Genomic DNA, 26852 nt, shown 5'->3' with positions numbered 1-26852 from the left:
ATCACCCAAGGTCGCGCGTACGTTTTATTCATGCTCAGAGTAGGGCACATGATAACGATGTTATCGAACACATCCTTGTAGTAACCCTCTAACATATCCAACACGAAAACGGTCTTCCCACAGCCAGTCTGCCCGCACACTATGGCGCAGTGTGGGTCAGTGGGTAGTTGTGGGTACCCACGGGGGTCTCCCCCACTAGTAGATGGCTTGCACGAATCTCCCATTGTCTATATTAAGTTGCGCGTCCATAATAACGTACAGATATAATTTCAACTTACCAGCGGTTTGAGCTTTCTTAGTAATCTGGATGGTTATCCCTTCGCTGCCGTTATCTATACGGCGCCCGCTACCGTGCAGTTTATCATCATCCGTGGATCGCATGTCCAACCATAGGGCGTACTTGGTGGTCAGGTATTCACCGATCTGCACAGAGCCGAGGTCCAGGTCCTTTGTTATATAATCCCCCACTGGTAGCTTTTTTATCTCATCCCACTGCTGGTGTGGTCTCATACCATGACTGGACAGCTGGTTGGGCACGCCCTCAATGGTCACTTCCACCTTTTCAATCTCGGGGTTGAAAAACTTCTCGCTGTCCCTCCGGAATGGATCGTAATACTCCACGGGGACGACCAGGATACCTTTCATCGATCGCGCCGGCACGTTCAGGTTTATATTCCACACAGTGTCGCTCTTATCTCGCACGACTGATCTATGCCTCAGTACGCGATCGTACAGGATGGCCATCTTCCCAGAGTACTGGCTTCGAACCTGCCTGGCCAGCTCCGGGCTAGTGACCATGTCGAACTCCAGAGAGATGTTGTCTATGGCATAACTGGCCTCATCACCGTTCGGCGTACGCACTACTTTGCTATAGTCGTTAAACGTGAGCTCGTATTCGAGCCTATCACCCAGCGCGGCCTGGTAAAACGGCGCGTGTCCCGTGAGCAACTCGAAGTCTAGCGGCACGCAGAATCGATTCCCGTATGCTCGAGCGATGGCCTTTTCACCGTCCGATAGCTTGTCTTGCTGGTCTTGCGTGAAGACATACCCTATGCGCGCCCGGGTTGATTTGCTGATGCCCTGGTACACACCATTAACTCGTTCTCCCTCGCTTTTCCAGAGATCCCTGTAGCAGTGAAACACGTCGCTGTCGTCGATGCTCAGCACCTCGTTACCGCTGATCTTGACGGTCGTTTTGTTGATGATGGCTCGGCCCACGTTCCGCACTAGCTCGCGTTTGTCGTTGTCGGAGGTCAACGTGATATTGAACGCCAGTCGAACAGTGCCTGGTACAATGAGGTCATTCTCACCAAGGTTTGGAAATCTAACCAGCAGAGTTTGATTCTGGTCTATCTTGCTGGGATTGTTGGTGATGGTCACCAACTGGCGCACGGCTCTGGCTCCTAATGGTTCTCTCAATCTTCTGAAAGGATCTAATTTTCTGCCGTACATTATTATATATAAACGAAATATATTTTTAATACTAAATAATGGATGAAGACATACCTATGACGGAGATGTGGGACGATAGTGCCCAGGCATTCAATGATGACCAGGAGACCTCATTCAGTAATCCGGCTGTCGAGCAGGAGACCTCATTCTCACCAAGGACCACACTCGTGAAGGGCGCCGTCGACGATTATTACAAAGCAGTTGAAGAAAGAGACAAAATCAAGCCGTTGTGGCGAGACTATACCAAGTTTACCCTCGACAAGGGTAAGCTGCGTTTTTTATATAATAACCAGGAGATCGATCTCTTTCATCAAAAAACGAGACAACCGCTTGCTTTATCAACATTGGTCAGGAAATATGATACTGACTTTGTCCAAAATGAACTAGGTTTCAGAGATTACGGTGGCGCGCGACGTAAGATTCCCCCGAAGGTCAATCAAGATCTGGAAGTCATCAGGGACGCCACATCGGTTCAAAACATGACTTATGATATTGAAAAGGTTTTGGCTGATTACGAGAACAAGCCCTTCCCGGGCCTCGAAACTACCTTTCGGGAACTGAAGGGGTTGGACCTGTTGATGCAAACCATTCGTGGTCAGCTCTGGAAAAGCACGGCCAAAGTGAGTGAGATAGACGACCACATCGCCCGTGAAAAGGAAAAGCTCGGTGAAACTGAGGACGAGTCTATGAAAGCCACCATCGAGGAACGAATACGTAATTTGGAAGATGAAAGGCAGGTCTGGTTGGAGACAGCGTCCGGCTACAAAGAAAAGCTTCGATCCCAGGTCAACCGTGTGCGGGAAACCATCAATCAAGTCCTCTACCGAGACACCACGTTAGCAGACAGGATTCAGATATTGTTCCGAGAGCAAGGGATCACCATCGCCAGCATTCTGACTGCATTGGGTTTCATCATATCAACGTTGGTGGTGTCACTGACAGGGGGAACCCCCACACCTGCCGGCGGGGAAACTCCCACTCCCACAGGCGGTGGTGTTAAAGACTGGATAAAAAAACTCGGGGAAGGCCTAGCTAAACTGGCTGGTAAAGCCGCCGAAGCCCTTCCCGGCATCCTGGGTAGCATCGTCTCGTGGTTGTTGAGCGCTCTGTCTAAAACTGCCATGTGGCTCAGTCAAAGCCTGTGGGCAGCCATCGTCGCCGTGGCGGGTCTGGTGTACGTAGCGGCTAAAAAATCTTTAACCAAATAAGTCCCAAAGCTACCCCACCAACCACCAGGGCCGTTTTACTATCAATATGCTGCTGATAGGAGGCCTGCACATGAGGGGCCTGAATATGGGTGTGTGTGGGGGGCACATGAACTTTAGGCTCCGGGGGTGGCGCCACTATACCCGTTTCACGTGGTGGGATGTGTGGGATATAGGTGGTGTTAATATCGGGGTTGATACCCAACTTTTGATCCTTCGTGGCTATGACTATTTTGTTGTTATAACCCACCACTTTTTTTATTCTCAGTTGCATATCACTCGGAGCCATGTACAACCCCACGCCGAACACGTAATTGACTTTCGATCTGGCGTATTCTAACACGTTTTGGTAGCGTTCGATGGCCCGCGGGAGATCAACTGGAGAATTGATAGCATCCTCAACGTTAGAAACGAACTGTTTCTGAGCGTTGTAAGCAGTTCCCTTAACGAGGATGTTGGAACACGTCATAGACTGCGCACCCAACAGCGCCCACACGTACGTTCGAATCGAGTCGTTCAAGCGTATTGTACCAGCACGAGTGAATTCTTTCGATGTTTTTGAGATCATTTTAGTCCAGGCTGTGGCTGCATCAGGATTGGTTTGCTTTATACAGCTGACATGGATCTGTTCATTCGTTGTGGGGCCTGTAAATGTATGACGGTGTGGGTTGTATGAACCATCTTTAGAACCGGCCTGATATGTTCCGGACCTGTAGAAGTACACGAGAACTATACCGAGACCATGGTTCACACCAGGAAGGCGAAAGTCTTTATTCGTTGGAATCTCAAACTCCCCACAAATACGTTCATAAGCGCGTCTATCATAGCCGTTATTCGTCATATTCCACCCTATATCTTGGGGAAGAGGAGCCTTTATTTCCTTCAATATTCGTGTCATTTGATAATAAATATGAAACAAAATAACCGCCTTACTCAGTTCGTCTATACTGTAGTCTGGTGTCACACCCGACCCTGTCGTCGCACACCACACAGCAAAGTTGAGTTGGTTCTGCCAAAACTGCATTGGGTTTTGATTCCAGTTTACCACCGCCTGCGCGTTATTAACGGACACGATATAGTTTTCAAAGATATTAATAAAGGTTGTTTTAAACCCCATGCCATCTGCATTCACCACGATTTTCAAGTGTGCTAAGTCCATATTATAATATATAATTCATATATTATAATATGTACATAACACTTCCAGGAATAACGAGCGGTGAGGCCGTTCAGCTGACGCACGCGATCGATAACACGTCAGGCCAACTCGAAGTCGCACTCTGCGATATCACCTACCTACCGCAATGGACTAACATCAATATCAGCAACAATAAGCTGTTCGTCAGTGGAACTCGCAGCCAGATAACTGACGGCTACTACAGCGTGTGCTCTCTAAACGACGAGGTCTTCAAACCCCTGGGAGCCGAACTCAAGATGAACGACTCAAACGGTACAGTGGTGTTAATCAACAACGGAAGAAACCCCTTGAGGCTCGGCCGACCATTAGCGAGGATACTCGGTATGTCTCCTGACGAGATAAAACCAACAACAACCATCACAGGCACGAAGTTACCCGATCTAGTACCGCACCGAGAGCTGTACATTCATCTCGGTCAGGTGAGCACAACGTACAACATTCAAGGAGGTCACCCTTCCACTATACTGAGAGCAGTGCCGGTGAAAACTGAGAAATACAACGACGGTAGAACCGAGTCGTTTTCACCACGGCAGTATAAGAGATTAACCAGGGCAACATACCTGAGCTGACAATATCGGTGTTAGATATAAATCATAATCCTGTAAATATAGGATACCTCAGCTTAACGCTTCATGTAAAATGACCAGCGCCCAAGGTCCCATAGTGAAAAAATGCGTCAATATCGGGATCTCCGACCTAGGAGACACGCGCGGTTTCGACGCTCCCGGAGTAGATGGTAAATCGTACGCCTTGCAACTGAAAAACAACATTTACAAACGCGTTGAAATCCCCTCCGGTGGAACCCTAAGTGATATAGTAGATACCACAAGAGCAACAGTCAACACTAAGTACGCCCTTGTCAATACCGGTGATAATAACTGGATAATATACCCATCGTTCGGGGGTAAACTGTTCGACTTAGACGATGTTGAGAGCACTACCGTCGCCCGAAACAAACCATATATGCTCGTCTTCACCGAAGATGACAAGTGGATGTTGTTACCCGATAACGACGACTGGTTTCTCAATATTAGACTCGTCTCTCCCTACGTGTTCACGGATAACAAAGACAACCACCTAAACAAAGTTGTGAACAATGGAACCCTGCTCGTGGCTTACGTCCCAACTCAGAGACGTAGCATAGTCGTCAGCCCACTCAACACTATGGCAGCCCACATGCTATCGAGTAAACCGGCCATACAAAACGTGAAATTGCAGTTGGTGTCTGAATTCGAAGGCGTGGTCACTATACTAGAGAGTCTACCGGCAAACTCAACACTGATCATCAAAGTTTACCTAGGGGAACCATCGGGAATGATGTCGAGATCGTGAAGATGATCAAACTCGGGTGGGTGAAACGACACCAGTATCAAGTTTGCAACGTTTACGTGCGGGTGGGTGTCGGCTCCAACAGCAGTCTGCAGGGGGTCAACGTGATCGTGGAAAACAAGATATCACTAACCAATATCTTCCTGCCTGCCAACATACACTTCATGGGTATGAAGTTCACCCCTGAACTATTATCAAAAAACCAGTTGGAAATTATATCATAATAGTATAATAATGACCAGTCATCATCCCAACACTACGCTTAATGACCTAGGAGATACGGAGGGATTCGATCAGCCTGGTGAGGAAGACGCCTTATATATCCTACACTTCAAAGACAACGTGTACAGACGGGTGTCGTTATCAGATTTTAAAGAGCCCAAATGGGTGATCAACTTAACACTCGCCTCACCTTATATCACAATGGACGCAGATGAGGTGATCTCTAAGATTAGTAATAACGGTAGCTGGGTCGGGGATTTCATTCCGGAGAGTAGATTACCCATGGTAACTATTTGTAACAAAAAAAATGGGTTAAGTGTTTGGTCAAACAATAAATTAACATTTAGCAATCGTTTGGGTAATATAGTAAATATTGTTGAGATATTTTCCCCTTCCACACTCATCATAGAATTCTTCTTTTATTCAAGCAATGAAAACACCTCAAGAGTACACCAAATTGTACCCGGGTTGACAATACACTGGTATGACGAACACATAGGTCAATATTGTCGTATTGTTATACAACGGGATACCCCGGGTCATATAAACCGCTTAATAAGCCTCAGTGGGGTTTTTATTACAACAGGAAAGTCTATTAACCTCTCACCTATTACCCTGAAGAGTGGTCTAGAACTTGTAGAATTCAAATTCACTTATGGACTATTAACTGAAACCCAATTAAAATATCTTTCATAATATATATTATAGGATGGGTCTGTACCCAGTCGTAGAGGAAGTAGCGAAGACGTTGGAAACCGTAGATGGGTTCCGCTTGAGGCAGTTATGTGATGTGAAACGTCAACTAGAACAAGACCGTGACACGCGGAAAGCACTATGTAAGAAGTACAATAGAGCTTTCAATATCGTGGACGGGGCTGACACTACCCTTATGGCAACCAGCATGGGACTAGGGGCGGCAGGCGTTGGGTTGTTAACCACCATCGTGGCTGCACCTATAGTGCTAGGTTTTGAAATAACAGCTGGGATAGCGGGGGTGTTAGGGTTGGCGCTTAAGTTGGTATCACGCAGACTGCATCGTAAGGCATTGAAACACGACGAGATCAGGGTTCTGGCCGAAGCAAAGCTGAACACAGTGAGTGAACGTATTTCCACGGCACTCTCTGATAGTAAGATCTCAGAAGAGGAGTTTCGTTCAATCCTCTCTGAACTCAAAAAATATAACGGAATGAAACAAGATATTCGATCCAAGTCTCGTAAGTCTGCTATCAGCGAGGACGAGAAAAAAAAGTACATAGCACAGGGGATACAAAAAGCCCAGCAAGCCTTTATTATGAACACCAAAGAGATCGTAGGCGGTTCACGTTAAACTGTTTCATCGATATAAACGTGACATAGGCACCCAACCTTTTTGTAGTAGGGGTAATAGTAGCAAGAACTAAGGTCCCAACCAAAGCCTTATTTAGTAAATAAGGCTTTGTAGAGACTTTTCTTGAAAGTGGTCCAGAACTGTCATTCCCTATACTACTACATGGGATAAATATTTTAATTCACGAACCTTGAAGGATCTTTTTACGTCTGTTAGCTCTCATTTAATTATTGCATTTTAAAAAGAATTAGATTTGCTAAATGAATTGTAAATAGAAAAATATTTTATGCTTGGAAGTTTGAATTAGTAACTTAGAGTGTTAGTGGCTGTATCCTCGAGGGGGGTTAAAGCACTGTAAAATTATTGTCCTCCTGAGAGGGTACGTAAGTCCCAAAACATTTGAAGTCAAATTTGATCTTCCATTTTGTCTTAGCCGTAGAATATGTGTCATTTTAATTTGTGGCTAATCTTGCATACAATCACCAGCAGCTGAGGGGATGATGTAAATCCAGTTAGGGACCATGCAGGTAGCAGAAGTACTGTACGTCCCCATGGCCCTTAGTATGGTGATCTACCTTCAGTTGTTGGTGATCTATATAGCCTGTTTTTATATTGTTTTGTCTCAATAGGAATATTAGTTTTAACTTTTCACGCTAGTTTTATTTCGTATTGTGATATTCTAGTTGTTTTACTGTCCTTCGTTGACAGGTTTTTATGATATACATAGATTCCTTTTTAAGAATGCTCTCGTCACGATATGGCTGCAATACTGCTGATGTGACGTTAAATGTTAACTCACTCACTCACTCAGGAGGACAATGATTTTATAATACTTCAACCCGCTTTGAGGGTACACGCACCCGTGGCGAGCCACCTCCTCGTGGTGGGTGCTGGGTAATGCTAAGAGCTCGCCGACACCCCCGTAGTGGACCCGGGGGATATTTGGTCCACCAACCCGTTTGCCGTGGGTTGAGGCCCTGTGTCGGGGGAGGAAGGGATCCTGGTGGTTGAGGGCAATAGGGACCTGTAACCGTGTTCCTGTTGCTCAATACACCACTTTGGCCCTGACTTCGCCTAGACGGGTGGTCGAATGGGCCCGGTTCGACCAATCGGCTGGTCATGCCAAGCCCTGTGCGTGGATTATTTATGTTATTGCACAGATTTGATTTTGTACTTTTTCAATTTTGGCCTTGGCTTTTTCATTCATATAAAACATTTTTAGATTTGAAAACTGATGTTATGAACTTTGCCTAGAGTCTTATGCCCAGAATATAGCTCATGGGCCAATGTGGTGGATCGATTAATTTTGAATTAGTCTTCTGCTGGAGTATACCATTCCAGTATCCTTGGTGCTGCCAGTCGGAGAGCCACTGGTATATAGCATTGTCCATGTGATACTCGGTGGAGGGTGGGGAGCTGGGATGGTGAACTTTCTATTATTAACCATGGCTCAACCAAAAAAACATAAACGAGCACTAGATGAGTGTTTGTCCTCGGACGAGGACAGTGCTACAAAGAGATTACTGGATACATGGAGTAGATTTTTGGTTGTATCTTCTACTGACGGTGAACCTCTAAAACTCAATCCATTTGCCAGATCAAAAGCAATTAATGGACTTGTTTGGGATGTCCAAGCTGTTACAAAACTTAGATCTGGGTTTCTCCTCATAGAATGTAAAACAGTGAAACAGTCAGCTACCCTCATAGTACAAAACAGCTTCCAAATACTGCAGTATCTGTTTCTCCCCATATGTCTTTGAACAGCAGCAAAGGCATCTTGAGAGACAGAGACCGGTGGCTTGCCCACATGAGTGAAACAGAAATCGCCACTGAACTACAAAATAAAGGAGTCACTCATGTCAAACGATTCACTTTTAAGAAAAAAATGGAGAAACTTTCAATACAAATACTCATTTGATTTCTTTTTCACAACCGAAACATACAAAGTATATCAAAGCTGGATATTGTAATATCGAACTGGAGCAAAATATAACAAATCCACTTCGTTGTTACAAGTGTCAAAAGTTTGGTCACGGTGCCCAATCTTGCAGGAATCGTGCAACATGCTACAGATGTGGTGAAGAAGATCATGAAGGTTCTGACTGTTTGTCTTCTCCAAAATGTGTTAATTGTCTGGGAGACCATATGTCTTCATCAAAGTCATGTGAAATCTGGAAACGTGAATATGAAATTATCAAAATCAAAACTCAAAAGAATGTCACCTATCATGAGGCTAAACGTTTAGTAAATGCAGCCTTGCCTCAGTCATCAAGTATAACATACTCTGCTGTCGTTGCTCGCCCTCATGCTAAATATGTGCTGTCTGTTTCATGTCAGACAGATATCACCTGGGTTAAAGCTGACAAACAAACTTTAAGTACATCAGATTCTGCTGGTGATAAGAATCATGCCACATCAGCTTGCCAGACTGAATCACAAACAATATCTCCTTCAGTGAAAAATCCTTGTCATAAAGTAGATTATAGACATAAATGTGATCGAGTACAAAAGGGATCACGTGATCCTGTACAAGTCTATAACAAGTTTCAACTTTTAGAAGACATGGACGTCTCTCCTCATCCCCGTGCACGAAATAGAAGCAGTTCGCCTCGGAAGGGGAAAAGTCGGCCCAGTATTACCACCTGCTATTAAATGAACAATAATTCCTTAATCCAATGGAATTGCAGAGGACTTAGGACCAATTTTAATGAAGTGCAATTACTAGCACAGGATTATATACCAAGAAACGTACTTGAAACATACTGATAAGTTCGAATTGCGTAAATACCATTCTTATCATTCTTTTTCACCCCCTGGTGACAAAGCCACTGGTGGATCTTCCATATTGGTGAGACATGGTACTATTCATAGCCGTGTTCCTCTTAAAGCCAATCTTCAGGCTGTTGCTGTTCGTCTTACTTTACATATAACCCTTACCCTTTGTTCCTTGTATATCTCCCCTTCTTCCATTCTCCATCAGAATGATCTTCAAGATTTGTATGACCAATTACCAAAACCCTGTATCATAATGGGTGATCTCAATGGACATAACCCATTATGGGGAAGTCCTGATACCAACAGTAAAGGGAAAGTTCTTGAAGAGTATATATCTGATAATAATTTATGTATATTCAATGATGGCTCTAACACGTATTTGCATCCTGCAACGGGAACATATTCGTCTTTAGACCTGTCACTCACTGATTCAAACGTTTATAATGAGTTTGAATGGTCAGTCCATAATGATCTTAGTGGTAGTGACCATTTTCCTACAGTACTTACAGCAATTAACCCTTCCGATGATCTGCCTGTAACAAGATGGAATTTTTCAAAGGCCAATCGGCCATTATTTCAGGCCACCTGCCTTATGGAACTTAAACCAAACCTTTTCATTGATGTCTCTGATCCAATTAAATTGTTCTCAGACAAACTAAAACATATAGCTGATGAAACTATTCCTAAGTCCTCTGTAAATCCGCACATCCGTAAACCATGGTTTAATGATGAATGCAAACAGGCTAGGAAAAAGAGGAAGAAAGCAGAGAAATATTTTCGTCTTCACCCCACTGTTCATAACTTAAATAATGTAAAAATCAGTTACGCTAAAGCTCGACGAACGTCATACTTGGAAAAATTACGTTTCCAAAATAAATTCCCGTACTCCTATGTCAAGGGTATGGAATATGATCCAAAAAATTAAAGGCAAGGGTTCCAAATCCAGTGGTATTCAGCATCTCAAAAATGATAATAACGTACTAACTGAAAAATCTGATATTGCGAACAAGTTGGGTGAAACTTTGGCTAAACATTCGTCCTCCTCAAATTATCATCCAAAATTCCAGACTTATCAAACACACCAAGAGAAGAAACCAGTAAATTTTAAATCTGATAACGGTGAAGATTATAATGAGGTATTTTCATTACATGAACTTCATACTGCGCTATCACAGGCTCACGATACTGCAGTAGGACCTGATGATATCCATTACCAACTCTTAAAACACTTGCCTGAATCATGTCTCGAAACGTTACTAGGCATTTTTGACCATATTTGGATAACACAACATTTCCGCCCTTCATGGCGAAAAGCCATAGTTGTTCCTACTCCAAAGCCTGGGAGGGATCATACAGATCCATCAAATTACCGACCTATTTCATTAACTGGCTGCGTTTGCAAAACCATGGAGCGAATGGTAAATAATCGCTTAGTTTGGTTTTTGGAAACCAACAATCTGATTACTGATATACAATGTGGTTTTCGTAAAAACCGAAGCACAATTGACCACTTGGTTCGGTTAGAATCATTTGTAAAAAAATCTTTCATTAAAAAACAACATGCAGTATCAATCTTTTTTGATCTCAAAAAAGCATATGATACTACTTGGAAGCATGGTATTTTGAAAGATTTATATTCTTTTGGGTTGAGAGGTCGCTTGCCTCAGTTTATATCCAATTTTCTAAATGACAGACAGTTTCAAGTACGTGTGGGATCAACCCTCTCAGACTATTTTCCTCAAGATCAGGGTGTTCCACAAGGCAGTATTTTGTCTGTGACTTTATTTAGTATTAAAATCAATAGTCTTTCTAAGGTTTTAAGTGATTCAGTAGATGGATCACTATTTGTGGATGATTTTAATGTTTCTTGTAGAGGTAGAAATATGCATACAATAGAGAGGCAATTACAAATTTGTCTCAATAAAATTGAAAAATGGTCACTTGAAAACGGGTTTAAATTTTCTATAACAAAAACAAATTGTTTGCATTTCTGCAGAAAGTATAAACCGCATAAAGATCCAGAACTATTTTTAAATGGCACCCCCATCAAAGTAGTAAAGGAGGCCAAGTTCTTGGGTCTTATTTTCGACTCACATCTAACTTTTCTACCCCACATTAAATCACTTAAAACTAAATGCCTGAAGGCACTTGATCTGTTAAAAGTTGTTTCCAATTCAAAGTGGGGAGGAGACCAAACTACCCTACTCCACTTATACAGATCTCTCATCCGTTCGAAACTTGATTACGGCTCAATCGTTTATGGTGGAGCCTGTAAAAGCAACCTCAAACTACTTGATTCTATCCACCATCAAGGTCTAAGACTACGTCTTGGGTCATTTAGAACTTCTCCTATTGACAGTCTTTACGTCGAGGCCGATGAGCCATCTCTTACTCAACGACGTATAAAACTCTCCTTACAGTATATAACAAAACTATATTCTAATGAAGCCATTCCTGCATTTAACTGTGTTTTTAATCCTCTTTATGAGGATCTGTACAATAAAAAGTCTTCTCTTCTTCCGCCTCTGGGACTTAGAGTGAAACCTTTTCTGTCTGCTTGCGGCATTGAGCTAGCCAATATATCTCCTTCCCGTCTACTTTCGTCTCCTGGCACCCGTGAACGGCCACCTCCTCGTGGTGGGTGCTGGGTCACGCCAAGAGCCGTTCAAACCCCCGTGTGGACCCGGGTCAACTAGGTCCATAGCACCCCATTGCTGGTCGCAAGGAGTGACCGAATTGGGCAACCTGTTTGCCGTGGGTTGCGTCCCGTGTCGGTGGAGGACGGTAGTCTGGTGGTTGAGGGCAGTAGGAGCCTGAACCGTGTTCCTGCTGCTCAACACACCACTTTGGCCCTTACTTCACCTAGACGGGTGGTAGAATCGGCCCGATTCTATCAATCGGCTGGTCACGCCAAGCCCTGTGTATGGACTTGTATGTCATTACACACATTTAATTTGCAAATGCTTTACTTTTGGACTTGGTACATTTGTTTATATCAAATGTTCACGATTTTTGACACTGATGTTTTGAACTTTGCCTAGAGTCTTATGCCCAGAAGGCGGTGGCTCATGGGCCAATCTGGTGGATTTGTTATTTATAACTCTTCTGCTGGAGTATATCATCCGAGTATCCTTGGTGCTGCAAGTTGGAAACCCACTTGTTTTTAGCATTGTCCTTGTGATACTCCGTGGTGGGTGGGGAGCTCGGATGATGAACCTTAAAGCACTAGCCATGGCTTACGAAACCCCTGTCACCAAGAAAAAACGTCCTCTTGACACAGAACCTGATATTAATGAACTCAGACCCTCCACATCTATTGACCATTGGCCACGTTACATAGTACTTGAGACCGTTGACAAGACACCTCTGAAGCTGAACCCTTTTGCCATTTCAAAAGGCATACAAGGCATAGCAGGAGATGTTAAAAACGTTAGACGTTTGCGTTCAGGATCTCTTCTCATTGAATGCAGTAAGAGGCAACAAGCAACTAATCTCCTGTCAACTAAATCTTTTGTCGGCATTCCCGTATCAGTCTCTGCCCACCGAACACTTAACACCAGCAAAGGCATAGTGAGAGACCGAGACTGCCTTTTTGCTGATATGCTGGAGATTGATATTGCCTCAGAAATGAAGGAACAAGGTGTACTATATGTAAAACGTTTCACTACCCGGAAAAACAATGAGATCCAACAAACAAACACATATTTGTTCTGTTTTTCTACTCCGACTGCTCCCACATCAATAAAGGCTGGTTACTGTCAACTCAAAGTGGAAACGTACATTCCAAATCCATTGAGATGCTTCAAGTGCCAAAAGTATGGGCATGGCGTAAATACCTGCACATTGTCTGTTGTGTGCGCTCACTGTGGTGAGAAAACACACACAACAGAAGATTGTGACAGTGATTTTAAAAAATGTACCAACTGCTCAGGTGACCATTCATCTTCATCGAAACAGTGTCCAATCTGGAGAGAGCAAATGGAAATAAACAGAATAAAGTATACCCAAAACATCTCTTTTTCTGAAGCAAAAAAACTGGTAAAGAGATCTGATCTTCCAGAAAGTTATGCTACAGTAGCAAACGCATCATCTGTGCGCAGCTCTAAAATAACAAAGTCATCTACAAGCTGCCAAACTACCTTGACTTGGGTCAACAGTGACTCTCCACAACTTCTATACCCAGCTATGTCATCACAGACTGAAGAATCACTTCCTGGAACATCAAAGTCTTCTTCTGATCATAAATCATCTTCGCAGTCACGCACTGAGTCTCAATCTACAACTGATAGACAGCAAACTGCTAAAGGTAAATCTAAGCCTAAGCCTGATGTTTCAAAACAACAAAGTGGCAGAGCTCCCAAGGGGTCACAAAATAAAGTTCAATTGTTTAATAAATACGGGTCTCTTGAAGACATGGACGTTTCTGAAAACGTCCATTCTAGGGCACATAGCTTGTCGCCCTCCAAAAGAGTGCGGGGAAGATCCCCAATAAATCCCCCCAAAAGATAGTTTATTCCACTAATATTGTACAGTGGAACTGCAGAGGATTGAGGACTAACTTACATGAATTACAGCTATTAGTCCAAGATTTCACACCTTCAGCGATATGTCTCCAAGAGACATATTTAAAGCAAACAGATACATTTGACCTTCGTCATTTTAATGCATATCATTCTTTTTCACCTCCGGGTGATGGAACTACTGGCGGGTCATCCGTTTTAGTCAGACAAAACGTTATTCAAAGCCCTGTTTCACTTAATACTAATATGCAGGCTGTTGCAGTGAGAATTACCTTACACGTAGCGTTTACGCTATGCTCTCTTTATATTTCGCCGTCTTCGACGTTCACTAAAACTGATCTTCAAGCTCTATGTGACCAACTCCCGAAGCCCTGTATTATAATGGGAGATTTAAATGGGCACAACCCACTCTGGGGTAGTGTAAATACAAACACTAGAGGTAAATTGTTGGAGGACTTTTGTTCTGACAATGACTTATGTATTTATAATGATGGTTCCAACACATATTTACACCCTGGCACAGGGACGTATTCTGCTCTCGACTTGTCATTGACAAATTCCGAACTATTAAATGAATTCGAATGGTCAGTCCACGATGACCTGTGTGGAAGTGACCATTTTCCTACTATATTAAAAGCTGTAACTCCATCTGATGTTCCTCCATCATCAAGGCGGAATTTTAAAAAGGCTAACTGGGCTTTATATGAAACACTGTGTGCTGAAAAACTTAAACCTGAACGTTTTATTGACGTTTCTGATACTATCAAATCTTTTTCTGATGAACTGAATTCCATAGCTGATGAGTGTATACCAAAGTCCTCTGCAGTTCCACACATAAGAAAACCATGGTTCAACGATGAGTGCAAACAAGCTAGGAAGGCAAGGAAAAAAGCTGAACATTATTTCCGTCGCCATCCTATGGTGCATAATTTCAATAAATTTAAGATTTTAAATGCTAAAGCACGGCGTACTTTTAAACAGAGCAAACGCCAATCTTGGCAAAATTATGTATCCAAAATAAATTCTCGGACACCCATGTCCAAGGTATGGAACATGGTCCAGAAAATCAAAGGTAAAGGTACTAAATCTACTGTCCATCATCTTAAACATGGAGATCAATTGCTTACTGATAAATCAGATATTGCTAATAAACTGGGTGAAACCCTTGCTAAACACTCTTCCTCTTCAAATTATGTACCTAAATTTCAGCAATATCAAAAACAACAAGAAAAGAAAACTATTAATTTCAATTCTGATAATGGGGAAGATTATAATGAAACGTTTTCTATTCATGAACTCCATACTGCTCTTGATCAAGCTCATGACACTGCTACAGGAGCTGATAACATACATTATCAACTCCTGAAGCACTTACCAGAATCCTGCCTAGAAACGCTTCTCAATATTTTTGATGATATTTGGACATCGGGTAACTTTCCTCCGTCATGGCGTGACGCCATAGTAGTACCAATACCTAAACCTGGACGTGATCATACGGATCCGTCCAATTATCGACCTATTTCACTAACTAGCTGTGTTTGCAAGACCATGGAACGCATGATAAATAATCGACTTGTTTGGTACTTGGAAACAAATAATCTTATCACAGATATACAGTGTGGTTTCCGTAAAAACAGAAGTACTGTCGATCACTTAGTGCGACTGGAGTCATTTGTTAAAAACGCACTAATTAATAAACAACATGCTGTGTCTATCTTTTTTGATCTTGAAAAAGCATATGACACAACCTGGAAACATGGTATTTTGAGGGATTTACATGACTTTGGTTTGCGAGGTCGTTTGCCTCAATTTATTGCCAACTTTTTAAATGACAGACAATTCCAGGTCCGTGTGGGTTCTACCCTGTCTGATCATTACAATCAGGATCAGGGTGTTCCACAAGGCAGTGTTTTATCTGTCACTCTTTTTAGCATCAAGATCAACAGTTTGTCAAAAGTTTTAAACGATTCAATTGATGGATCGTTATTTGTGGATGATTTTAATATTTTTTGCCGAGGTAAAAATATGCATACTATTGAACGGCAACTGCAGTTGTGTTTAAACAAAATAAATAAATGGTGTCTTGAAAACGGCTTCAAATTTTCGAAGTCCAAAACTAATTGTATACATTTTTGCAGAACATATAAGCCACATAAGGACCCTGAACTATCTCTAGATGGCACTCCCATCAAAGTTGTAAAGGAGGCCAAGTTCTTGGGATTAATTTTTGACTCGCATTTAACGTTCCTACCACATATCAAATCCCTCAAAACTAAATGCCTGAAGGCACTTGACTTGTTGAAAGTCGTTTCAAATTCTAAATGGGGAGGGGACCAAACTACCCTCCTGCAACTTTATCGATCACTGATCCGGTCAAAACTTGATTATGGCTCCATTGTATATGGTGGAGCCTGTAAAAGCAACCTGAAACTTTTAGATTCTGTTCACCATCAAGGTCTAAGACTTTGTCTTGGCTCCTTTCGAACTTCACCTGTTGACAGCATGTACGTTGAGGCCGATGAGCCATCTCTTGAGCAGCGACGTATCAAATTAGCTTTACAGTATGTAACAAAATTATATTCCAGTGAGTCAAACCCTGCATATAACTGTGTTTTCAGTCCTCTGTGTGAGGACTTATACAATAAAAAATCTTCGCTTGTACCGCCTCTTGGTTTAAGAATTAAACCATTTCTTGCTGCTGCCGGCATTGAGCTGGAAAATATAGCTCCTTCACGTCTTCTTTCTTCTCCTCCTTGGCAGTTGGTTAGGCCCCAAGTGGACCTAACATTGACCGCATTTAAAAAATCGGAAACTAATGAATTACAGTATAAACAAGAATATAATCAATTGAAACATAAATATAGCAGTTATAAATCCTTATTTACAGATGGGTCCAAGGACGGTGGCGCAGTAGCTTGTGCCACTGTCATTGGATCCAGAACAATATCGTCTAGATTACCAGACAACAGTTCTATTTTTACCGCTGAGGCTAACGCCATATTAACAGCTCTTAAATATATTCAAAGACGCCATAAACATAAACAATTTATAATCTATTCCGACTCTCTTTCTTGCCTTCAGGCGATTAAAAATCTTTCTTGTAAAGATCCACTTTTAATTGAAATTATTGAATTATATAATGATCTTGCTACTGGCCAATACGACATCGTCTTCTGTTGGTTACCCAGCCATGTAGGCATTTCAGGGAACACAATGGCCGATTTTGTTGCCAAGGCAGCACTCAACAAATCTGTGACACCACTTCTTCTTCCATACTCAGATTACAAAGCGAATATTAGAACTTATATACGTGATCTGATGCAAAAGAAGTGGGACACCCAAGTAGGTATAAATAAATTACATGAAATAAAACCGTATATTGGTTACACCTACTTGAGCTGTCAGTCCAGATTTGAAGAGGTCGTTATGCGACGATGTCGTATTGGTCACACCAGATATACGCATAAATATCTTTTGAAAGGTGAGGATCCTCCGTTTTGTATCCCTTGTGATGAAAGAATCACGGTCAAGCATGTCTTGCTTGACTGCGTGGAGTATTCCATCACAAGGGATACCTATTTTAAATCACGTAGTATGAAGGACCTTTTTACTAATATCAGTTCTCATTTAATTATTGGATTTTTAAAAGAATTAGATTTATTAAATGAATTGTAAATAGATAATTTTTATTATCGGAAGTTTAAATTGGTAACTGTGCTTGTTGGTGGCTGTATCCTCAAAGGGGGTTGAAGTATTGTAAAACTATTGTCCTCCTGAGAGGGTACGTAAGTCCACAAACATTCAAAGTAAATTCAAACTTTCCATGTTTTTAATCGTAGAATAAATGTCTTTTTACTGAATGGCTAGATTTCCAGAATTGCTGACTCCTGAGGGGATGATGTAAATCCAGCTAGGGTCCATGCAGGTAGCCAAGGTACTGTAAGTCCCCATGGTCCCTAGTATGGTGATCTACCTTCAGTTGTTAGCAATCTATAGCCCATTTTTACATTGTATTGTCCTGTATAGATAAATTGTTTTAGGTATAGTTACTAGTTTTATATTCTACTCTGTGATATCCTAGTTGTTTTACTGTCCTTCGCTGACAGGTTTTATGATAGACATATATTTCATTTTAGTATTAAATGTTCTCGTCACGATATGGCTGAGATATTGCCGATGTGACGTTAAATATTAACTCACTCACTCACTTCGTCTCCACCTTGGCAGTTAGTTAGACCCGAAGTTGACCTAACACTGACAAGTTTTAAAAAGTCAGAAACAAATGAATTACAATATAAACAAGAATATAATCAATTAAAAAGTAAGTATAACACATACAAATCTTTATTTACAGATGGGTCCAAGGATGGTGGCGCAGTGGCTTGTGCCACTGTCATTGGATCCAGAGCAATATCTTTCAGATTACCAGATAATAGTTCTATTTTCACAGCAGAAGCAAACGCTATATTAACTGCTCTTAAATATATTGAAAGACATCCCAGACATAAACAGTATATTATCTATTCTGATTCTCTTTCTTGCCTCCAGGCAATTAAAAACATGTCATGTAAACATCCACTTTTAATAGAAATGACTGAATTGTATAATACTCTTGCTACTGGCCAAAGCGACATCGTAATTTGTTGGTTACCCAGCCATGTAGGCACTTCTGGCAACACAATGGCCGATCTTGCTGCCAAGGCAGCACTCAAAAAATCCGTGACTCCACTTCTTGTCCCATACTCTGATTATAAAGCTACAATTAGATCGTATATCCGAGATCTGATGCAAAAGAGGTGGGACACCCACGTGGGTGTAAATAAATTACCTGCAATAAAACCTTATATTGGTTATACCCACTTGGGTTGTCAATCCAGATTTCAGGAGGTCATTATGCGGCGATGTCGTATGGGCCATACGAGATACACTCATGAATACCTTTTGAAAGGTGAGGATCCTCCGTTCTGCATCTCTTGTGATGAAAGAATCACAGTCAAGCATGTCTTGCTTGACTGTGTTGAGTATTCCATCACAAGCGATCAGTATTTTAATTCACAAATTATGAAGGATCTTTTTAGCAATGTTAGCCCTCATTTAATTATTGCATTTTTAAAGGAATTAGATTTATTAACTGAACTATAAATAAATAAATATTTTATAATTGGAAGATTAAATTAGTGACTCAAACCGTTAGTGGCTGTACCCTTGAAGGGGGTTGAAGTACCGTAAAACAATAGTCCACCTGAGAGGGTACATAAGTCCAAAAACATTTGAAGTAAATTTCAGTTTTCCACCTTTTTAATCGTAGAATAAGTGTGTTTTTAGTTTATGGCTAGATTTGTCTAAGTTGCTAACAGCTGAAGGGATGATGTAAATCCAACTAGGGTCCATACAGGAAGCAAATGTACTGTAAGTCCCCATGGTCCTTAGTGTGGTGATCTACCTTCTGTTGTTGGCAACCTATAGCTCATTTTTATATTGTACTGTCCTGTATAGATACATTGTTTTAGGTCTATTCACTAGTTTTACATTCTACTCTGTGATATCCTAGTTAGTTTTACTGTCCCTTGTCGACAGAGTTTTACAATGTATGTGCTATTAATTCATTTGTATTTTCATAATTACTCGTTCTCGTCACGATATGGCTGCAATATTGCCGATGTGACGTTAAATATTAACTCACTCACTCACACTTTGAGGGTACAGCCACTAACAATTCTAGTTACGAATCTAAACTACCAATTATTAAAATACATCTTTTTACAGAATCATATTGCTCAATAAAAAAATCAATTTCTTAAAAAAAACCCCAATAATTAAATGAGAACTAACGCTGGTAAAAGATCTTCCATTGTTTTAACTGTAACATACTTATCCCTTGTGATGGAGAATTCAATACAGTCAAGCAGAATATGCTTGACCGTAACTCGCTGATCACAAGGGATACAAAATGGAGGATCCTCACCTGTTAACAGGTATGCATGAGTATATCTAGTGTGGCCAATACGACATCGTCGTAAAACAACCTCTTCAAATCTGGACTGACAACCCGAGTGGGTATAACCAATGTAAGGTTTTATCTCATGTAATTTATTTATTCCTACTTGGGTGTACCACTTCTGCATCAGATCACGGATATAAGATCTAATAGTGGCTTTGTAATCACTGTAAGGAATAAGCAGTGGTGCCACAGATTTGTTGAGTGCTGCTTTAGCAGCAAGATCAGCCAATGTGTTACCAGAGATCCCTACATGGCTGGGTAACCAACCCAAGATGATGTAGTGGCCAGTAGCAAGATCATTATACAATTCAATAATTTCTATTAAAAGTGGATGTTTGCAAGATATATTTATAATAGCCTGAAGGCAAGAAAGAGAGTCTGAATAGATTATATATTGTTTACGTGTAGGGTGTCTTTGAATATATTTGCTGTTAATATGGCATTAACGTCTGCCGTAAAAATAGAACTATTATCTTGGACCCATCTGTACATAAGGATTTATGCTTGCAATATTTATGTTTCAACTGATTATATTATTGTTTATACTGTAATTCATTCGTTTCTGATTTTTTAAATGTCGTTAATGTTAGGTCGAATTGTGGCCTAACCAACTGCCAAGGAGGAGAAGAAAGCAGACGGAAGGAGCTATATTTTCCAGCTTAATGCTAGAAGCAACAAGAAATGGCTTAATTTTGAGCCCAAGAGGCGGAACAAGGGAAGACTTTTTGTTATACAAATCTTGATAGAGAGGAATTAAAGACACAATTAAATGCGGGATTAGACTCATTAGAAGCTAAGTTTGTAGTGTATTGTAAAGATAGTTTTATACGGCGTAAGTTGAAAGAAGGCTTATCAGCCTCGACGTATAGACTGTCGATAGGAGAGGTTCTGAAAGAACCGAGACAAAGTCTTAGGCCTTGGTGGTGCACAGGATCTAGTAATTTTAGGTTGCTTTGACAAGCTCCATCATATACGATGGAGCCGTAATCAAGTTTAGATCGGACTAGTGATCTATATAAGTGAAGAAGGGTAGTTTGATCCCCTCCCCATTTTGAATTGGGAACAACCTTTAATAAATCGAGTGCCTTCAGGCATTTGGCTTTAAGGGATTTCATATGTGGCAAAAAGGTCAAATGTGAGTCGAAAATAAGTCCCAAGAACTTGGCCTCCTTGACCACTTTGATTGAGGTACCACTGAGAAATAGTTCTGGGTCTTTATGGGGTTTGTATGTACGACAGAAATGTATACAATTGTTTTTTTATTTAGAAAATTTGAAGCCGTTTTCAAGACACCATTTATCTATTTTGTTTAAATACAGCTGCAGTTGCCGCTCAATGCGTATTTTTACCACGACGAGAAATTTTAAAATTGTTCACAAATAAAGATCCATCTATTAAATCGTTTAAAACTTTAGATAGACTGTTGATCTTGATGTTAAAAAGAGTGACTGACAAAATACTGCCTTGTGGAACACCCTGATCCTGATTGTAATGATCAGACGGGGTACAACCCACGCGGACTTGAAATTGCCTGTTATTTCAAAAATTGGCTATGAATTCAGGCAAACGACCTCGCAAGCCGAAATCATGTAAATCTCTTAAAATGCCATATTTCCAGGTTGTGTCATATGCTTTCTCAAGATCAAAAAAGATAGACACAGCATGTTGTTTATTAATCAGCGCATTTTTCACAAATGATTCTAAACGCACTAAATGATCGACTGTACTTCTGTTTTTTACGGAAACCACATTGTATGTCTGTGATAAGGTTATTAGTTTCCAAGTACCAAACAAGTCGATTATTTATCATGCGTTCCATGGTCTTGCAAACACAGCTAGTTAGTGAAATAGGTCGATAATTGGACGGATCAGTATGATCACGTCCAGATTTAGGTATTGGTACTACTATGGCGTCACGCCATGATGGAGGAAAGTTACGCGATGTCCAAATATCATCAAAAATATTTAGAAGAGTTTCTAGGCAGGATTTTGGTAAATGCTTCAGGAGTTGATAATGTATGTTATCAGCTCCTGTAGCAGTATCATGAGCTTGATCAAGAGCAGTATGGAGCTCATGAATAGAAAACGTTTCATTACAATCTTCACCATTATCTGAGTTGAAATTAATAGTTTTATTTTCTTGTTCTTTTTGATACTGCTAGAAGTTAGGTAAATAGTTAGAAGAGGAAGAGTGCTTAGGGAGGGTTTCGGCCAGTTTATTTGCGATATCTGATTTATCCGTAAGTAACTGATCTCCATGTTTAAGATGATGGACAGTAGATTTAGTACCTTTACCTACACTTTTTGGACCATGTTCAATACCTTGGACATGGGTGTCCGAGAAGTTATTTTGGATACATAATTTTGCCAAGACTGGCGTTTGTTCTGTTTAAAAGTACGCCGCGCTTTAGCATTTAAAATTTTAAATTTATTTAAATTGTGCACCACGGGATGGCGACGAAAAATAATGTTCTGCTTTTTTCCTTGCCTTCCTAGCTTGTTTGCATTCATCAGTGAACCATGGTTTTCTTATGTGTGGAACTGCAGAGGACTTTGGTATACACTCATCAACTATGGAATTCAGTTCATCAGAAAAAAACATTTAATAGAACCATGGACGTCAATAAAACGGTTTACGTTTTTCAGCACAGAGTGTTTCATATAAAGCCCAGTTAGCCTTTTTAAAATTCCGCCTTGATGATGGAGGAACATCAGATGGAGTTACAGATTTTAATATAGTAGGAAAATGGTTACTTCCACAGAGGTCATTGTGGACTGACCATTCAAATTCATTTAGTGAGTTCTGCATTTTTCACTGACAGCTCAAGAGCAGAATAGGTCCCGTCCCAGGGTGTAAATATGTGTTGGAACCATCATTATAAATACATAAATCATTGTCAGAACAAATGTCCTCCACCAATTTCTCTTTAGTGTTTGTAGTTACACTACCCCGGAGTGGGTTGTGCCCATTTAAATCTCCCATTATGATACAGGGCTTCGGGAGTTGGTCATACAGAGCTTGAAGATCAGTTTTGGCAAACGACGAAGACGGCGAAATATAAAGAGAGCATAGCGTAAACGCTACATGTGACGTAATTCTCACTGCAACAGCCTGCATATTAGTATTAAGTGAAACAGGGCTTTGAATAACGTTTTGTCTGACTAGAACGGATGACCCGCCAGTGGCTCTATACCCCGGAGGGGAAAAACAATGATATGCATTAAAATGACGAAGGTCAAATGTATCTGTTTGTTTTAAATAAGGTGTAAAATCTTGGACTAATAGCTGTATTTCATGTAAATTAGTCCTCAATCCTCTGCAGCTCCACTGTACAGTATTATTGGAATAAAATAAAATAAAATCAAAACGTCCGCTTGAAATTGATCCTGTTGATACTGAACATAGACCGTCTTTATCGACTGAGTATTGGCCACGTTTTCTTGTAGTTGAAACTCCTAACACGACACAAATAACATTGAACCCTTTTGCAGTATCTAAGGGTATTCAAGATATTGCTGGAGATGTGAAGAATCTTAGACGCTTACGTTCGGGTGCCCTGCTAGTTGAATGTGGGAACAAGCAGCAAGCAACCAATCTGATGGGTATTGATTCTTTTGTGGGCATTCCGGTCACGGTCTCTGCTCACAAGACCCTGAACACAAGTAAAGGTATTGTCAGAGATCGTGATCGGTTGTTTGCTGATATGTCAGAACTTGACATAACATCCGAAATGAAAGATCAGGGTGTGCTTTATGTCAAGCGTTTTTCAACCCGGAAAAGAAATGAAACAATCCAAACAAATACCTATTTGTTTTCCTTCTCTTCTCCAAATGGTCCCAAGTCAGTGAGGGCAGGTTACTGTAACATCCAAGTTGAGACATACATCCCCAACCCTCTAAGGTGTTTTAAATGCCAGAAATATGGACACGGTGTATCTACCTGTACATTGTCTGTTGTGTGTGCTCACTGTGGTGAGAAGACACGCACAACAGAAGATTGTGACAGTGATTTCAAAAAATGCACTAACTTCTCAGCCGACCATTCATCTTCGTCCAAACAGTGTCCAATATAGAAAGAGCAAATGGCAATTAACAAAATAAAGTTCACCCAAAATATCTCTTTTTCTAAAGCAAAAAAACTGGTGAAGAGATCTGACCTTACAGAAAGTTATGCTACAGTAGCAAACGCATCATCTGTGCGTAGCTCTAAAACAACAAAATCTACAAGCTGCCAAACTACCTTGACTTGGGTCAACAGCGACTCTCCACAACTTCTATACCCAGCTATGTCATCACAGACTGAGGAATCACTACCTGGAACTTCAAAGTCTTCTTCTGATCATAAATCATCTTCGCAGTCACGCACTGAGTCTCAATCGACAGCTGATAGAAAACAAACTTCAAAAGGTAAATCTAAGCCTAAGCCTGAAGCTTCAAAACAACAAAGTGGCAGAGCTCCTAAAGGGTCACAAAATAACATTCAATTGCTAAATAAATGTGGGTCCCTTGAAGACATGGACGTTTCTGAAAACGTCCATTCTAGGGCACATAGCTTGTCGCCCTCCAAAAGAGTGCGGGGTAGATCCCCAATAAATCCCCCCAAAAGATAGTTTATTCCAATAATATTATACAGTGGAACTGCAGAGGGTTGAGGACTAATTTACCTGAATTACAGCTATTAGTCCAAGATTTTACACCTTCAGCGATATGTCTCCAAGAGACATATTTAAAACAAACAGATACATTTGACCTTCGTCATTTTAATGCATATCATTGCTTTTCACCTCCGGGTGATAAGGCCACTGGCGGATCATCCATTCTAGTCAAACAAAACGACGTTATTCAAAGCCCTGTTTCACTTAATACTAATATGCAGGCCGTTGCAGTGAGAATTACTTTACATGTAGCGTTTACGCTATGCTCTCTTTATATTTCACCGTCTTCGGCTTTTGCCAAAACCGATCTTCAAGCTCTATATGATCAGCTCCCGAAGCCCTGTATCATAATGGGAGATTTAAATGGGCACAACCCACTCTGGGGTAGTGTAAATACAAACACTAGAGGCAAATTGTTGGAGGACTTTTGTTCTGACAATGACTTATGTATTTATAATGATGGTTCCAACACATATTTACACCCTGGTACAGGGACTTATTCTGCTCTCGACTTGTCACTTACAAATTCAGAACTATTAAATGAATTCGAATGGTCAGTCCACGATGACCTGTGTGGAAGGGACCATTTTCCTACTATATTAATAGCTGTAACTCCATCCGATGTTCCTCCATCATCAAGATGGAATTTTAAGAGGGTTAACTCGGCTTTATATGAAACACTGTGTGCTGAAAAACTTAAACCCGAACGTTTTAGTGACGTTCCTGATGCTATTAAATATTTTTCTGATGAACTGAATTCCATAGCTGATGAGTGTATACCAAAGTTCTCTGTAGTTCTACACATACGAAAACCATGGTTCAACGATGAGTGCAAACAAGCTAGGAAGGCAAGGAAAAAGGCAGAACATTATTTCCGTCGCCATCCTATGGTGCATAATTTAAATAAATAAATAACATGTATGATAACATACATTATCAACTCCTGAAGCACTTACCGGAATCCTGCCTAGAAACTCTTCTCAATATTTTCTATGATATTTGGACATCGGGTAACTTTCCTCCATCATGGCGTGACGCCATAGTAGTACCAATACCTAAACCTGGACGTGATCATACGGATCCGTCCAATTATCGACCTATTTCACTAACTAGCTGTGTTTGCAAGACCATGGAACGCATGATAGATAATCGACTTGTTTGGTACTTGGAAACAAATAATCTTATCACAAATATACAGTCTGGTTTCCGTAAAAACAGAAGTACTGTCGATCACTTAGTGCGACTGGAATCATTTGTTAAAAACGCACTAATTAAACAACATTCTGTGTCTATCTTTTTTGATCTTGAAAAAGCATATGACACAACCTGGAAACATGGTATTTTGAGGGATTTACATGACTTTGGTTTGCGAGGTCGTTTGCCTCAATTTATTGCCAACGTTTTAAATGACAGACAATTCCAGGTCCGTGTGGGTTCTACCCTGTCTGATCATTACAATCAGGATCAGGGTGTTCCACAAGGCAGTATTTTATCTGTCACTCTTTTTAGCATCAAGATCAACAGTTTATCAACAGTTTTAAACGATTCAATTGATGGATCGCTTTTCGTGGATGATTTTAATATTTTTTGCCGAGGTAAAAATATGCATACTATTGAACGGCAACTGCAGTTGTGTTTAAACAAAATAAATAAATGGTATCTTGAAAACGGCTTCAAATTTTCGAAGTCCAAAACTAATTGTATACATTTTTGCAGAACATATAAGCCACATAAGGACCCAGAACTATCTCTAGATGGCACTCCCATCAAAGTTGTAAAGGAGGACAAGTTCTTGGGATTAATTTGTGACTCACATTTAACGTTTCTACCACATATCAAATCCCTCAAAACTAAATGCCTGAAGGCACTTGACTTGTTGAAAGTCGTTTCAAATTCTAAATGGGGAGGGGACCAAGCTATCCTCCTGTAACTTTATCGATCACTGATCCGGTCAAAACTTGATTATGGCTCCATTGTATACGGTGAAGCCTGTAAAAGCAACCTGAAACTTTGAGATTCTGTTCACCATCAAGGTCTAAGACTTTGTCTTGGCTCCTTTCGAACTTCACCTGTTGACAGCTTGTACGTTGAGGCCGATGAGCCATCTCTTGAGCAGCGACGTATCAAATTAGCTTTACAGTATGTAACAAACTTATATTCCAGTGAGT

At 40.9% G+C, this 26852-nt stretch overlaps 1 pseudogene; it reads left to right on the top strand.

The window, feature by feature from the left end:
• The first annotated feature begins 1508 nt into the window (after positions 1 to 1508).
• LOC137257586 (uncharacterized) overlaps positions 1509 to 26852 on the top strand; it is a 37295-nt pseudogene continuing 11951 nt past the window's right edge.

Source organism: Haliotis asinina, chromosome 12 (genome assembly GCF_037392515.1).
Source record: "Haliotis asinina isolate JCU_RB_2024 chromosome 12, JCU_Hal_asi_v2, whole genome shotgun sequence".
NCBI classification, from domain to species: Eukaryota; Metazoa; Mollusca; class Gastropoda; order Lepetellida; family Haliotidae; genus Haliotis; species Haliotis asinina.
The sequence above is the reverse complement of the archived record's forward strand: the minus strand, read 5'-3'. Positions and strand labels throughout refer to the sequence as shown.